This window comes from Microtus pennsylvanicus, chromosome 13, assembly GCF_037038515.1.
Source record: "Microtus pennsylvanicus isolate mMicPen1 chromosome 13, mMicPen1.hap1, whole genome shotgun sequence".
Classification (NCBI taxonomy): domain Eukaryota; kingdom Metazoa; phylum Chordata; class Mammalia; order Rodentia; family Cricetidae; genus Microtus; species Microtus pennsylvanicus.
Window position 1 is genome coordinate 28,674,198 of NC_134591.1, and position 14,016 is coordinate 28,688,213.

A 14,016-nucleotide genomic window follows, 5' to 3' on the forward strand; every position below is an offset into this window, starting at 1 on the left:
TTACAGTGATTGTCTTCATATTCCCAGCACGTCCATGCAGTGGGGCTTAATTGAATTTGAGGCAATTCCAATCTAATCTTTCCAAATTTAACATGTAGGGGTTTTTTTGAACAAATGTAAGTATTTGTAATTAAAAGCCTGATTTTAAAACAATATTAACTAGCTATCTTGGCATCTATCTATCTTCAAAAACTACCTTAAATTCCATCTCAAAAAAAAATGGTTTTAAATGAAATAAAATGAAAATACTACATGCAGGCCTCTTTTATGGATGTGGGAGAAGGGAGGAAAAGGAAATGGAAGTTTAGTGAGAAGAGCAGTCAAGCGATTCATAACTGATTGCTGTGTATAAAAGCACTCTCTCTCCTAAATATCAAAGGCGCGTTAAGTGAGGCTGTATTTGCCCACACTGTTACATTATACTACAAATGATCCTTAATCCTGGGACTTCAAATTAAAAGGGAATCAAAACCCCCCTGTGAGTATTCTGCCACTAGAGAGAAACCAGTCTCTACCAGCTTCACCAAAAACAGCTTGCATAAACTAACAGGGGTGAAGTGGCATCTTTCAATTACAATAACAGGACCAATAAATAGTATTTTTTAGAGTAATGACTGCATAGGATGTCAGCTTTGTCCCTGAACGAAATCAAGTGAACATTTTTATGACATATAAATTGTGAACCCAGCATGCTTTAGAGTGAGTGCTGCCACGAGGCCTCAACAGCATCACTGTCCCTTACTTCAACTGGCCCGAAAACTAAACAGAGCTGTGATAGTGGCCCGAAAGCCAAAGTTTACTTTTTAGCTATAAAAATGACCAACATAGCAATCGGAAAACTCAGGCTCAAAAACAATAAGGAACAAAAGGAAGGCCGAAAAACAATCCCCTTACATTTTAGTAAATTCCAGTTTTCAACTTCAGAGGTAAAGGCCTGGCTGTACATGATCTACAGGAAATCTAAGCATGGAGTGGACTCTGGCATCTACAAAAGGACTTGAAGTCTCCTCCACAGATGCATAAAAATGTTTTGCTGTCCTTCCTTTCTCCCACTGTAGCCAGAAAATTCAGTCTGACCCCGTGTTCTTAATTTTACAGTTCATCTTATAGTTAACCTGAGATAAAGTGTTCTATATACATGAAATAGTTTGATAAGAGCCCAACTATGTAGCAGGATGACCACACCAAACAGGTTAAAACAGACAAAATGTAAGTCCAGTATACATTCAGGATTTAATACTCAAATATTCCTATTTGTCTAAAATCACGCATCAAATCAAACTTAATGGCCTTATCCCCTCTATTACGTAGGCGACTACACTAACAAGCTGATCTGTTGACACCCCTCCTTTGCAAGGCCCCCCGGGATGGATGCAAACAGTCTCTACTGAAGTGACTAAGCTGGGAAGGATGCTGATGGAAAATGATTCCACTGCACTTTTACATCCCCAGCACCCAGACAGTCTCTCCGCTTGAAGCAGACACACACCTTTATGGGAAGTTATAAATAAGCTGCTCACATGGCCCTTACCTTTATGCTGGCCAACAATTCAGTTACTAAAAATGTAAAGCTACTTCCCCTTCACTTAAGGACAGGTGATTCTGCTCCACTCAATCTACCACAGACAACCCGGCTGCGCACTATTTATAGAACCCACTGGCTCTGAGGCTTGTTGGAAAGGAAAAAAAGGCCACATTCCAGTGAAACGGAGCCATTAATTTTAAGGCTTAGAAAAATAATGTTTCATATATGTTCACCTTTTAATGTAGACATCAGTTGTGCCAATTCAAGTCTGCTTTTCATCCTGTTATTCTCAGCACAGTAACTTATGAAAACACACTTTCATAAATTAATCTAGAATATTCTATACCTGCACTGAGCTACAAGAGATAATGGTGAGGAACCGTTTGATGGGAGCATGGCTCTCACAGGGAAAGGGAGGAAGGTAGCCTTTATCTTTCCATGGCTGTATGATTTACTTACAACAGGCAGTAAAGCTCTGCACGTTTGATCGCCCCTCCCCTTTGTTTTTTTCAATTACATGTACTTAGTGCTAACATTACTTCGGCATCTACAGGTTCTTTCAATGGTGGAAATCTGAGATCAAAACTATTTATTTCTCCCATCATGCAACAGTAAGGAAACTGGTCTAAGAGTTTCCCGACCACATAAGAAAACTTGAAAAGTCTCCATTTTCTAAACTCCCTAGTTTAAAAACAGAACAACAAAAACATTCTGAAAACTGAGGTAATCAGCTTCTTTGCTATTTTAAAACCTCTTCCAGACAGTCACCATGTAGGACAGACTCTAGTCAAAAATACCTTTAAAGTACCCTGAGAATTCTCATTAAGTTCACCTGGTATTATGACCAAGCTAGGAAAAAGGATTCCAAAGCCTGAATGCTACCTAATATAGAGACCAGCCATGCACAAGTCAAGAGTCACAGCCGGGTGCTGAGACGACCATTCCGAAGCCCCTAGTGAGGCTGGCTCAGTCTGCTCTACCATTCCACTCCACTGCTATGTTTATCGTCCTGAGAGCAGTTCCCAGGCTGGGAATTTGCTTCAGTGGTACAGCACTGGCCTACCATGAGCTAAGTCCCGGGGTTGGATAACCACTGTATTAAGTGGGAGGGGAGTGAAGTAAAATGGATGTGGGCTCATACTTCCTCTGCAGAGCCTAAGTTATTCACAGCCTCTCCAAAGCCCTTCCTCATGCTAATTCATACTAACTTCTCCAGGAAGCTTTTCCTAAGCCACCAACAGCCGCCTTCTGCCTGTCGAACCAAGCTCTAGGTATTTGATATAAACACTCTACATCCTTTCCTTTTGCCAGCCTTGGAAATCTGAGCCCTCCTTGTCCCTCAGACAAGCCCCGTTCCTTCATCTCTGGCTTTGCTGATGATTATCCTCAAAATCACCTCCCTCCCTCCCTCCCTCCCTCCCTCCCTCTCTCCCTCCCTCCCTTTAGGGATCTGTAAAGGGACAAGAGCATGAGCAATCTCTTCGAAAACTGGGGATTGAAAAGGTGAAGCACACTGTCTGTAATACGTGAAAACTCAATAGCTCGCTTCTCTGTCCCACCTAAAGTATTTCACAATAAACATCACAACAAAAGCATACTTTCCATTTTGGGTACATTCCACCAGCCACCCTCACCCACTGAAACCGAAATTCGTGTTACATGGTTCAGTAAATGGAACCATTTATCTTTGAAGTGATCAGTTGTGTGATTTTGGCCTCAAAAACCTGCAAACTATAAAATACAAAAGCCAAAACAAATCCTGAAACACTGCACAGGTAAGTTCCATGCCTTTATTTGGTACAGTTATGAAGACAAACCTTGTGAGGTTTAAGGATCACTTAGGAAAATGGTCAAAAGGCAAGAGTAAATGCAAACAGAAAACAGATTTCGATGCAAAGGAATTCTTAAGTCGTGGGTCTTAAATGGCTTTAATTTGATACTGATAAGAACGCCAGGCAAATACCAATGATGTAAGAAGAGTCATGGCTAGAGGCAAGAATAAGCGACTCTTAGACTAAAGCTGTCAGTTTGGATACAATGACCTTGGATGCCACACTCTCTTGGGATGAATACCTCCAAGTGCACACCACCGAGGCGAAATCAGTGTAGTGCCTTCCCTCTCCATAAGACTTCCCCTAAACACCAAGTCCAAGTTACAAGGTGAAAGGAAGGCATCTGTCTCTAAAGGTTAGAAAATAAAGCTAGGGGCAGTAGAATCCTGACCAAACACCCTTCTCTAGTGAACTCAGGGTAACAAACTGGAACACAAAGTAAGCAGTGATATACATACAGGATGAGAGCAGAATAGGCAGCCTGAGGACAGATGGGGTCACCTGTCTGCGGGTCACCGAGCCTGCAGTGAATGCTTTAGCATCCCCCATTGAAACCATTACAAGACATGCTCGTGATACATTGCTGGGCTTCTTGAAGTAAACGATAATATTCAACCAAACTTTGCAAAAGACCAGCTAGCTGCAGGAATTCCACAACTTTGCAATCAGAGATAACCCAGGAGTTACAAAAATGAAGTTAGTGTGTTCTCCGTAAAGCTCTTCGTTTCACAGAATCCTCAGGATCATAAACTTCTCATCAACTCTCTCCCCAACCTCATGCCACTTTCTTTCATCAGCTCCATGAATTCTTCCACCTCAGACTCACATATTTAACAAAAGACCAGCTAGCTGCAGGAATTCCACAAGAAACTTTCCTTAGCTGCTGATCCTGTCTCTGGCCTTTTCAGCATCTACACATGAACAAGTCTCTCTTGATGTCAGTCTGTAGGTTTGAGGTTCCAGAGCTGGCAGGATTAAAGGCTTTGGGGTTTGAGGATTAAGATGAGTACAGGGCCCCAAATCCTTCCCTTTGTTCTAAGCTTACTACAGTCAATCATGTTAGTCAATGGGAAAATAACGATCCAATTAAAAAGATCTGCTCACCGTTCCCATCCTGCTCAACAAACATCTTCATGTGCCTCCTAGGGTCTGAGGGAAGCTTTACGTACTTGAACTGACTGCAAAAAAGGAAGAACCAGGGAACACATACCTGTGTGGGAGATGTGGACAGCAGAACAAGAAGAAACACATATAGGAAAATGGTATATTAGACAGAAAATGCATGCATTGAAATTACTAAGAATGCAGAGCAGAGGAAGCAGACTAAGGATGTGGAGATAACGATGCTAGTCTCCAATAACAAGCAGCAGGTCTCACTGAGAAGAACAAGGTTAAAAAGAGAAGTGACCTGGTCACTGCATGGGGAGAATAAAGTCTCTCCAGAAGTCCACTCCTTCTCTTCCCTTAGTCTGTAACTATGTCATGTTACACAACAAACTGGAATGAAGGTGGCTAACCAAGTGATCTTATAAACACTAGACTGTCCTACATCATCCAGGTGGGAGCAGAGGATTAGCAATGATTCTTACAAGTCAAAGCAGGACATGGGAAAGTCAACACTGTCCAGAAGTCACGGCATCACAAGGACCTCACAGTCAGCCTCTAGCAAGAGGAGCAGATGAGGAGACATTTTCCCTTAAAGCCTCCAGAGGGCACTTCACCTTGGCTGTCTCAGATCTACTTTGAAAGGACCTCCCCCTTACAGGGCTGTCCAACAGTGATGTGTGTCGTGCTCTGCTGCTTGTTACGTCACAGCAGTTCAGGATGTAACAGAAAATCATTGTCGTCTCTACTAGGCTACCAAGAAAAATAGTCCAAGCAAGTCAAAGTTAGGCTGCTGTGTAGGACAGGAAGAGACCAGTCAAAGAGGCGATGAGGCCAGACTACATAGGGTCTGGAAGGGTATTAGAAGAAAAGAAACCACAAAAAGGTTTCGAGCCAAAGAGTAGCATGAGGCTCCTGTGAAAATAACTGTGTGGGAGAACAGGAGGACTCAGCAAGTCTGGAAGCAGTTCGGCCAGGCAAGGAGCTGCCACAATAACCCAGGCACATAGGGATGACAGTGACTCTGGCCAAGGTGCTGCCAGGGGAGAACCAGCAGACCTCAGATCCTGGAGATGCTTATGAGAAAGTACAGAGCTCAAGGGCTACACTTAAATTAAATATCAGCAAACTGTTTAAATACGCCATCAAAAACAAAACATTTATTACAAGCTAGGGGCGAAGAATACAAGACGAATAAACAAAGGAAAGGTTTCTATAGACAACAGGACCTTAAAGAGAAGGGAAACCAGCTCAAGGAACCCAGCATAAAAACTGTGTATTAAATCAAGCTATTCTCTGCAAGTATTCTTTACAGTGAATTCTTCAAAAAAAAAAAAAAATTCAGTGTTCAATTCATTTAATAGCAAATGTAAAATCAACAATCATTTAATTTTAAAGGTTTAACTAAAGCCATGCAGCATGGTTGCACACACCTGCTTAGCTCTCCCAGCTAAGCATAAGGACCAGGATAAGTACGAAAGCATCCTGGGCTACCTTTGTGAGGCCTGATTTTAAAGCACCACCATTCCCCCAGACTGGCCAAAAAAAAAAAAGTTGATGTGTATTATGAGCCCATTTTAATCAATCCAGAATGAAAAACAAGAAAAATCTCAGCTTTCCCCCACAAGTTTAAAAATTTAAAACGCCATTTTCTGAAGTTGAAGCACACTCTTCAGCGGAACCATTTGCCCTGCTGTGGGATAGTGAGACAAAGTCAAGGCTTAACTGTGCCGTGGTTAAAGCATGGAATATACTAAACCATTAAGTTCTGGTGATGAATCATTGGCACATCGTTCTTTCATCCCAACCTCAGTGGGCCTAATTAATCGCCAAGCCATTATTTGGCTGCAGAACCTAAAAGGGAACATGAGTATAATGAGAATAAAGTCAATTTCGCCTTCCATTTCTGTAGCAGACTTGTTTCATATAGGCAGATAGATGTGAACTGCTAAATTAAGACAGTTCACATAGTAATCAGCACAGAAATTGGATTAACTTCACATTCTTCTACAGAAATCACAGCTATCAGGAACTCCCTTAGGGTAGAACACGTTGTGAAAGGCTGATTGGAAATCCTCAAATTAATCCCAGTAGTTGAGTGTTTTCATAAGGTAGGCTAAAAACATAGTTCGTCTGTTAGATAGAGACGCTGAAATGCTCTGTCATAATTGAGCTCCAGAACAGGAGGAATGCTTAATCTTAAAGGGAATCTAAAAGACAAGGAAGGCTTATGTACAGAAATACCACTTTTTAATTCAACTGTTAGAAAGGACCACAGTTCTCCATCTGGCCATTTGAGGTAACATTTTACTTTCCACTATCATTTTAAGGCTTAGGGGGGAAAAAAAGCTACAGTTAGTGTGTAATCCACCCCAAACAGTTTATAGCAAAATAAAGGCACCTGAAATGTCAGCTGATTGAACAAGGTATATGTTATTTTCTTAGTAGTGCTGCAAGGTTACAAATACTTCTGTAGGACTTTAAAGAAACCGAAAACTGGGAGACACTATCCTAGGACACATAAAGCTTTACATAAATGCATCAAGGCATCGTGGCGAGCAAAGCAATGTCCTCCCCTTCCTTGTCCACGGCGACCCATGGCCTTTGACTCTGAATAGTGGACCATCTCATTTACTGATATTTACCAGTAGAACACTTTGCTTTTAAATGGTGTGGAGTCCTAAGGGATAAATGCATTCAGTTTAGACACACAGCTAGGAAGAACTTAGCAAGGTAAGTTGGGGCATCTTCAAAAACAGGATTCACACCAAGAAAGCTATTTATTTCCTTTGGCCCAGCTCTGCTGCTCACTCCCCTGATGACAGATTTCTGTAAAACCTACTTCCCAGCTAGGGGGGAAAAGTACATCTGTGACTTGTTATGGTTCTTAAACGTTCAGCTATTTACTACATTTCAAGAATTTGCATTCAATTAACATGGTATTTTTATTTGTAATTCCAACTAGAGGAGAATACGGAGGAAGAGCATCTCAAAGACATTTCTAGTTAATCTGCTGCCTAAGAATGCACACAAGCCTTAAAGCTCAAAAGAGGCTAAGGTTACACACCACAAAACAGGAGGACACTTCTTTGCCTCACACTTCACTGATCCCACCACTCACACGGCTCCAGACATCCCTCTTAACAGGCAAACAAGACAAGATGCTTCAGTGCCCAGTCAATATCCCCTGCCATCTCATGGAGCGATAATTCTCAACCTTCCTAATGCTGCAACCCTTGAATACCATTCTTTATGTTGTAGTGACCCCCAGTCATAAAATCATTTTCATTGCCACTTCATAACTGCGGTTTTGCTACTGTTATAAAATGTAATGTAAATATGTTTTTTGATGTTCTTTTGGGGGTCACATCACATAGGAGTCATAGAGCAAAGCTTCTCCACTCAACTTCTGTGGGCTTTTTACTTCCCATGCCATCTTCACATCCGTGGGTCTCTCTACACGTTCACAGGGTCGAGTTAGAACTTAACAGCGGGGCAAAGGTCTAAGTCTCTATGTGCATATCTCCTGTGTAATTATACACAAACATAATTCCAAAAGCTACTGAGAACAGGACCTATCTCCTGGTGAGTCCAAGGAGTGAAAGAAGGTAGAGACGTAATCGAAGGCTCCTTGAACCTAAGAAAATTTTCCAGAGACTCAGCCATGAACACATTTTGCCCTTGAGTCATCTGTATTCTGGGAAGAGAGGGGATAAACAGGGACCAACTTTCTTTAAAAGCTTTTTTATGTACAAATATTAAGCGGATAATATGTCAGAGCACTTTACAAACAAGTGCTTAATGAGTATGAGGTTGTTATCACTATCATTAGACAAAGGAAAACGTTTCTCTCAAATGCTATCGCAGAAAATTTGTCAGTCTTTCAGGTAAAGGCTTGGATAATCCCTCCCGGACCGCCCAACACCTATATGGACAATAAGATTAAAGAATTTTAGAAGAATCTCCTATGAAATAGAAGCACTGTGGACAGAAAGTACTTTTCCTAATTCTGACTGTCATCTCCTGTCCTGGGCCTCTGAAGCAGATGCTATGTTAAACTACATTTAGCACAGTCACAAACGGTGACTAAGAAAGATGGGAATTTTTACTGAAATTGCTGCAATTTTTAACCCCAGATCTTCCAATATTATATTTAAAAATATAGGGCGCCAATAGTCCAAGCGTTTCAATCTGAATTACAGCCCTTATATATTTTAATTTACCTTACTTTTAAAACTACATGCTCTCTTCCCTCCTTTAAAAAGAGAAGAAGAAAGCACACTTGGCTTCCCTCCTTCCCACCTTGGTCTTTTCATCCTCAACTGCTCAGCACTCAGAATCCACCACCCACTCTGCTTCTTTCACAAGGGCTTCAAGGGTGAGCCAACCATCTTCCACTTGAAGTAGAGACATAGTAAGGAAGTCCTTTCAACTATGAAAGCACTCTACAATCTAGACTGAATGTGCACCTCCTATGGCAGTGGAGGGGTGACCATTCACAAGGAAATGGTCCAGGTACACAAGGTCACTTAGTTCCCCTCGTCATGTCTCTCCCATCATGACTGTCAAACCAACGTAAACTTAAACATGATTTTTATAAGCCTGCATTAACTGTGGTTTTGGGATGTTTAATTGAAAGAAAAATAAGGCATTCTGAATTTTCCACAGAATTTGCATCATTTTGGTACAAAAAGAGGTTGTTAGAATAACAGGACTGCCTTTTGTAGAATTATATGAATCTTTTGACTAAAATAAGGAAAAGTGGAAGAAAAAGTTATCATCTATTGACTACTTATTCCACACCAGATAATTTAAATATAAAATTTCATTAATCTTCGTGTGTGGTATCACACACACACACACACACACACACACACACACACACACTTCAATTTACAAATGATGGTGGTGGGGGACGTCATATAGAAGGAAGCTAGGCCTAGTGCTTGCTGGGCATGTGTCGTACTGTATCCCCAGCCCTCTTCCTCCATTTTATTTTGAGACAAGGTCTATTTTAAGTTGCACGGGCTGCCCTTAAACTCATACTATAGCTTAGGCAACCCTTGAACACGTAATCCTCTTGCCTCAGTCTCCCAAAGAACTAGGATTGAAGGATTGCAAGTACACAGGTACAAAGCAGGAAAAACGAGAATTGAAACCGATGTCAGGAGTTCATCGAAAGCTCCTAACAACTCTTTGCTTCCACACTTGTCCCATCTGCAATCACCTTCCAATCCCCAGCTACACAGAGCTTCCCCCAAAATAGTCAGCATCCCAAAAACATCCCTTCGCAAGGCTTTTGCTGACTCTGTGCTGCCTACAAAGCAACATCTCAGCTCCCCAGCGAGGCATCCAACTAGACCTGTTCCCACCTACCTCTGCATCACATGCCCACCGCTCCCAGGGTACACAATAGACTCTTAACAAATCCCCAGTAGTTCTGCCCACTCCCAGTCTGTTTGCCACTGTTACTCGATCTCTCTTTTTCCTCTGCAACATCCTCACTACCTTTCTTTTGACTAAAACATCAGTCTAAGAAGGGGGATACACTGCCTCCAGCAGGTATTCTGAGAAGCACTGAACTAGCCAGATAATTAGTATCCAGTGTTCTAGACCCATACCTAAAGCACACACCTTACATGAATTTGTCTTGTCAGAAGCCCAAGAAGTTGCACAAGGCAGATAAATGGCCATAAAGGTAAGTCAAGGCAGCAAGTAAACATTCACCTACCTAACCAAGTAGGCTTACATTCCTCGCCAAGAGGAAGATTTTCCATCGTAGCTTCAAGTACCTGCATGAGTCAAAGTCATCTTAGGCTGCCTATAAAGGAAAGGCTTCCATTGGACCATCACACATTCTTTTTCAGGATAGAATTACTAGTTGGTATAAGCACGAGGTTCTAGTTGAACCAATATTAACAGGACACATTTAGCTGTAAGGTTTCACTAAAACAATGCCGGCCTCAGTAACCAAGGGGAAAGACAAGTGTAGGCAGGTCATATTGTCACCACATCACAGTTTAAGATGAGCAGATCTCACAAAACCACATGTGAGGTTTAGACCCCTATTCTTCCCCTAAGGTCTGCTGTATAAAAGACTAGACAAGGTACTTAAAAGTCAGAAAGCAATTTCTCTGACCCACTGGATACATCAGGCACTGTGCCAGATGGGAATAACAGAGAAGCACAAAATATGGACATTCCAATTCCACCCCCCAACTCCCCTACCCCCACCACACCCGATGCCAACTTTCTCAATAACCTTGAGCTCCAAGTCAAAGACCTACATGGAAACCTTGCAGAACTCACAGCCATTCTGGCTGACGTATGCCAAATGCTTCAGGAAGAAAAGGCTAAGGGGCAAAGTCACCTGCTGCTAAGGAAACTACCTCTAACTTAAACAACAGAGCTTAGACATGTAGTGAACAAAAAGAAATGAGGCATCTGCTTCCCAATGTTTAAAGCGCTAGAGAATAGCAGGAAAGTGTCATGGCATTCACAGAGCAGTGAGTGTTAAGCTAGATTTCTGCCTCATTATCAATGTTTGAAATTAAAAAGAAACACAGGCCGAAAGCTTTCTGACTCAGTTTCTGATTCTTCATTCCCAGCTACTACAACTTAAGTAAAGTGAGGGTTTCTTTAAGAGAATTCCAGCGAAACGGTAGATTGAAGACACCAACCACTGGTAGGAAACAGTCTTTCACTGCTGACAAGACTTCCCGAAGGACCCACTGCACACCAGGTGACAGACGGTGCAGAGGGTCTATGGCAGTCATCTCTTCCAAGCCATGCTTGAAGGAAAATTCCCACCATCTCCTACTACTTTAATCTGGGATGGTTTAACAATAAGGAGCCTAACCATTCTTCTGAAGAGAACTACTTCCAACCTCACCCCAAAATGCTCACTTTCTTTGTATACACAATGGAGACACACCCCTTGGAAAGACTTGATGGTGACCACGACCTCTAGTTAAAAATCAGTGCCGAGAATATATTATTTTTGTAAATCTATTGCCCTACCTCCTCAGGCTTGTTAAACCCATCTTTGTTAAGCACATACACAGGATTCACTCCAAAAGCATGGGAGCTGCACTTGTTGGAATTCAGCCGAAAGTGACTACCTGGACCAGAATATGGAGGACAGACAGAGGATGGTGGAGAAGGAAGCAAGATTCGTGACTGAAGACGGATGAAAACTTCATCTGCACTGACGCTCAGAACTGTACCAACATCAGATGAGGAACAAGTTCCTGGCACCATCATGCAAAACTCAGCAGTCTGTCTCCAGTACACCTTCTTGCTCTCCTGACAATGTCCTACATCTTCATCTGATGGAATAAAAGAAAAGTCACCTCCTACATTAAGAACTGAACTACATCCCAGTGCTAGGAATGGGTTGTATCATGTTGAGTCATTTGCCAAAGGGGGTTCCATAGACCTGACTCTAAACATCACAGGCTTTGCCAAGGCTACTGATGGTAAAGCCCTAGGGCTGAAGACGACACTTCTGTCGTTAAACGTGGACAAACTGAGCTGGTACCCAACTAAAAGCTTGATCCCTACTGACTAGAATTCATTGTACAGTGAGTTACTCTGCACATTATAAGACAAGTAACTATCAATATCACCCAGGTACAAACCCTGCCGCCGATAACAGCAACCTGCCTACAAGATATACAAGTCCAATAGTGGCACCAATGTTGTAAGAGTAAAACTGCCTCTTTTTTTAAAAATTGTATTAAGACACACTGCACGAGATGAAATCCATACTTGATAGTGCTCAAGAGGCCAAGGACCTGAGACTAGATAGGTCATGGGCCCTAGGAGGAAATCTAGTGCTATATTTTACCAAAGCAGTGGTTTTTAACCTGTGGGTTTTGACTCCTTTGGGGGTTGAACAGAGGTCACCTAAAACCATTGGAAAACAAATATTTACATTAGGATTCACAGCAGTAGCAAAATTACAGACATGAAGTAGCAACGAAAATAATTGTATGGTTGGGGTCACCAGAACATGAGGAAACATGGAAGAACATGGTGAAAGGATGACATAGTATAAGCAAAACATAAGCATCAATCCTGTATTACAAATATCTTAATATGATCACAGCATGTTAAATGCACTTGAAAATAAGACCCACTTTGACATACTGATACTTCCCTGAATTCTAAGAAGAAGTCATCTTGCACATACATGGTAGGAATGTCTTTTCCCTTATGGGGAGCTTTGGTAGTTTGACTTAGGCCCCCACAGGCTCATATATCTGAATGCTTGTTCCATAGTTGGTGAACTGCTTAGGTAAGATTATGAGGTGCGGCCTTGTTGGGGGAGGTGTGACACTGAAGAGGGGCTTTGAGGTTTCAAAAGCCCTTATGGATGGTTTCCAGTCAGACAGTCTGTCTCACTCTCTCTGTAACTAAGAAAAATAACTAAGTAACTATGATGGGGGCTAAGAAGAAAATTAATTCAGAGCTAACTAAATATTCTGATACTAGAAAGCGGGGCACATGAAATGCCTTATCATAAGCATGCAAGGTAGGAAGAGGAGAGAAACCGCCCCCCACTTGTAGTCCCTCCCCAACAAACTGATAATCATCTCGCATATACCAGAAGCCGTGGAATTAACATTAAATAAACTTACAACTGGGCATTGTGGCTCATGGCTATAACCTCAGCACTAAGGTGACTGAGGCAGAAAGCTTGGGCTTTCGGGCCAGCCTGTGGTGCACAGTGTGACCCAGTCTCAAGTCCAAAGCTGCTCATGACATACCACAAATTATATTTCAAGATGCAGAATAGGGTAGTAAGGATAAAGCAGAAGTGTAAAAAAGTTGAAGTCATACTTTTCATTATTTTTCTTTTTTTCTTCTTTTTGCTGCCTTTAGTTTACCCGCATAGATTACCATGAAAACCTGTCTCAAAACAGCTAAGTGAGCAAGCCACAGAAGCAAGGTGGCAGGGAGGCAATGCCTGGCCTGAAGACTATTCATTGTACAGCAGGATAAAGGGACAATTCAGGAAGTGGATGCATTTTTCTGGGCCCCCAAAATCTGCTATTATCTCATATACGAGTTTCAAAACGCTATAGCAAAGTTGTCTCTAGATTCATTTGGAAATATAAGAGTGCAATGTGTATAAAATCCTGAGATAATAACTCTGTTATTTACCATTTTCTGAAAATAGAAATTTCTAGAAATAGGGATTTGAACAAAAAAGAGAGAACGCCACCACGCAATAAGTAGTGATGGTCTCCAAGTTCTCTTAAATTTGTACAGCACTGACAGTCTCCGTAATCCCAGGTGGGGACAAGAGAAACGTATACTTTTCACTGCCTCTCATTAACTAAGAAGCCACAGCTAAAAATAAAAGTTGAAGAAACTCCAAGTTGAAGTTTTTATGGGGCACATTAAATTATTCTCTATCAACTGCAAATCTTTAAAGTTGCAGAATATTACTTTAAAGCTACTGACTCCTCCCCCTTCCCCGCAGAGTACATAGTAATTTTCCTTAAAGGGGGAGGGGCTTGTGCTTTCAAGCCAATCTACACGAGGAAA

At 41.8% G+C, this 14,016-nt stretch overlaps 1 protein-coding gene across 18 annotated transcripts in view; it reads right to left on the reverse strand.

Moving 5' to 3' along the window:
• The window catches only part of Elavl2 (ELAV like RNA binding protein 2), a 129,286-nt gene that overhangs the window by 66,375 nt on the left and 48,895 nt on the right, over window positions 1-14,016 (reverse strand). The gene's annotated exons all lie outside the window — the stretch shown is intronic.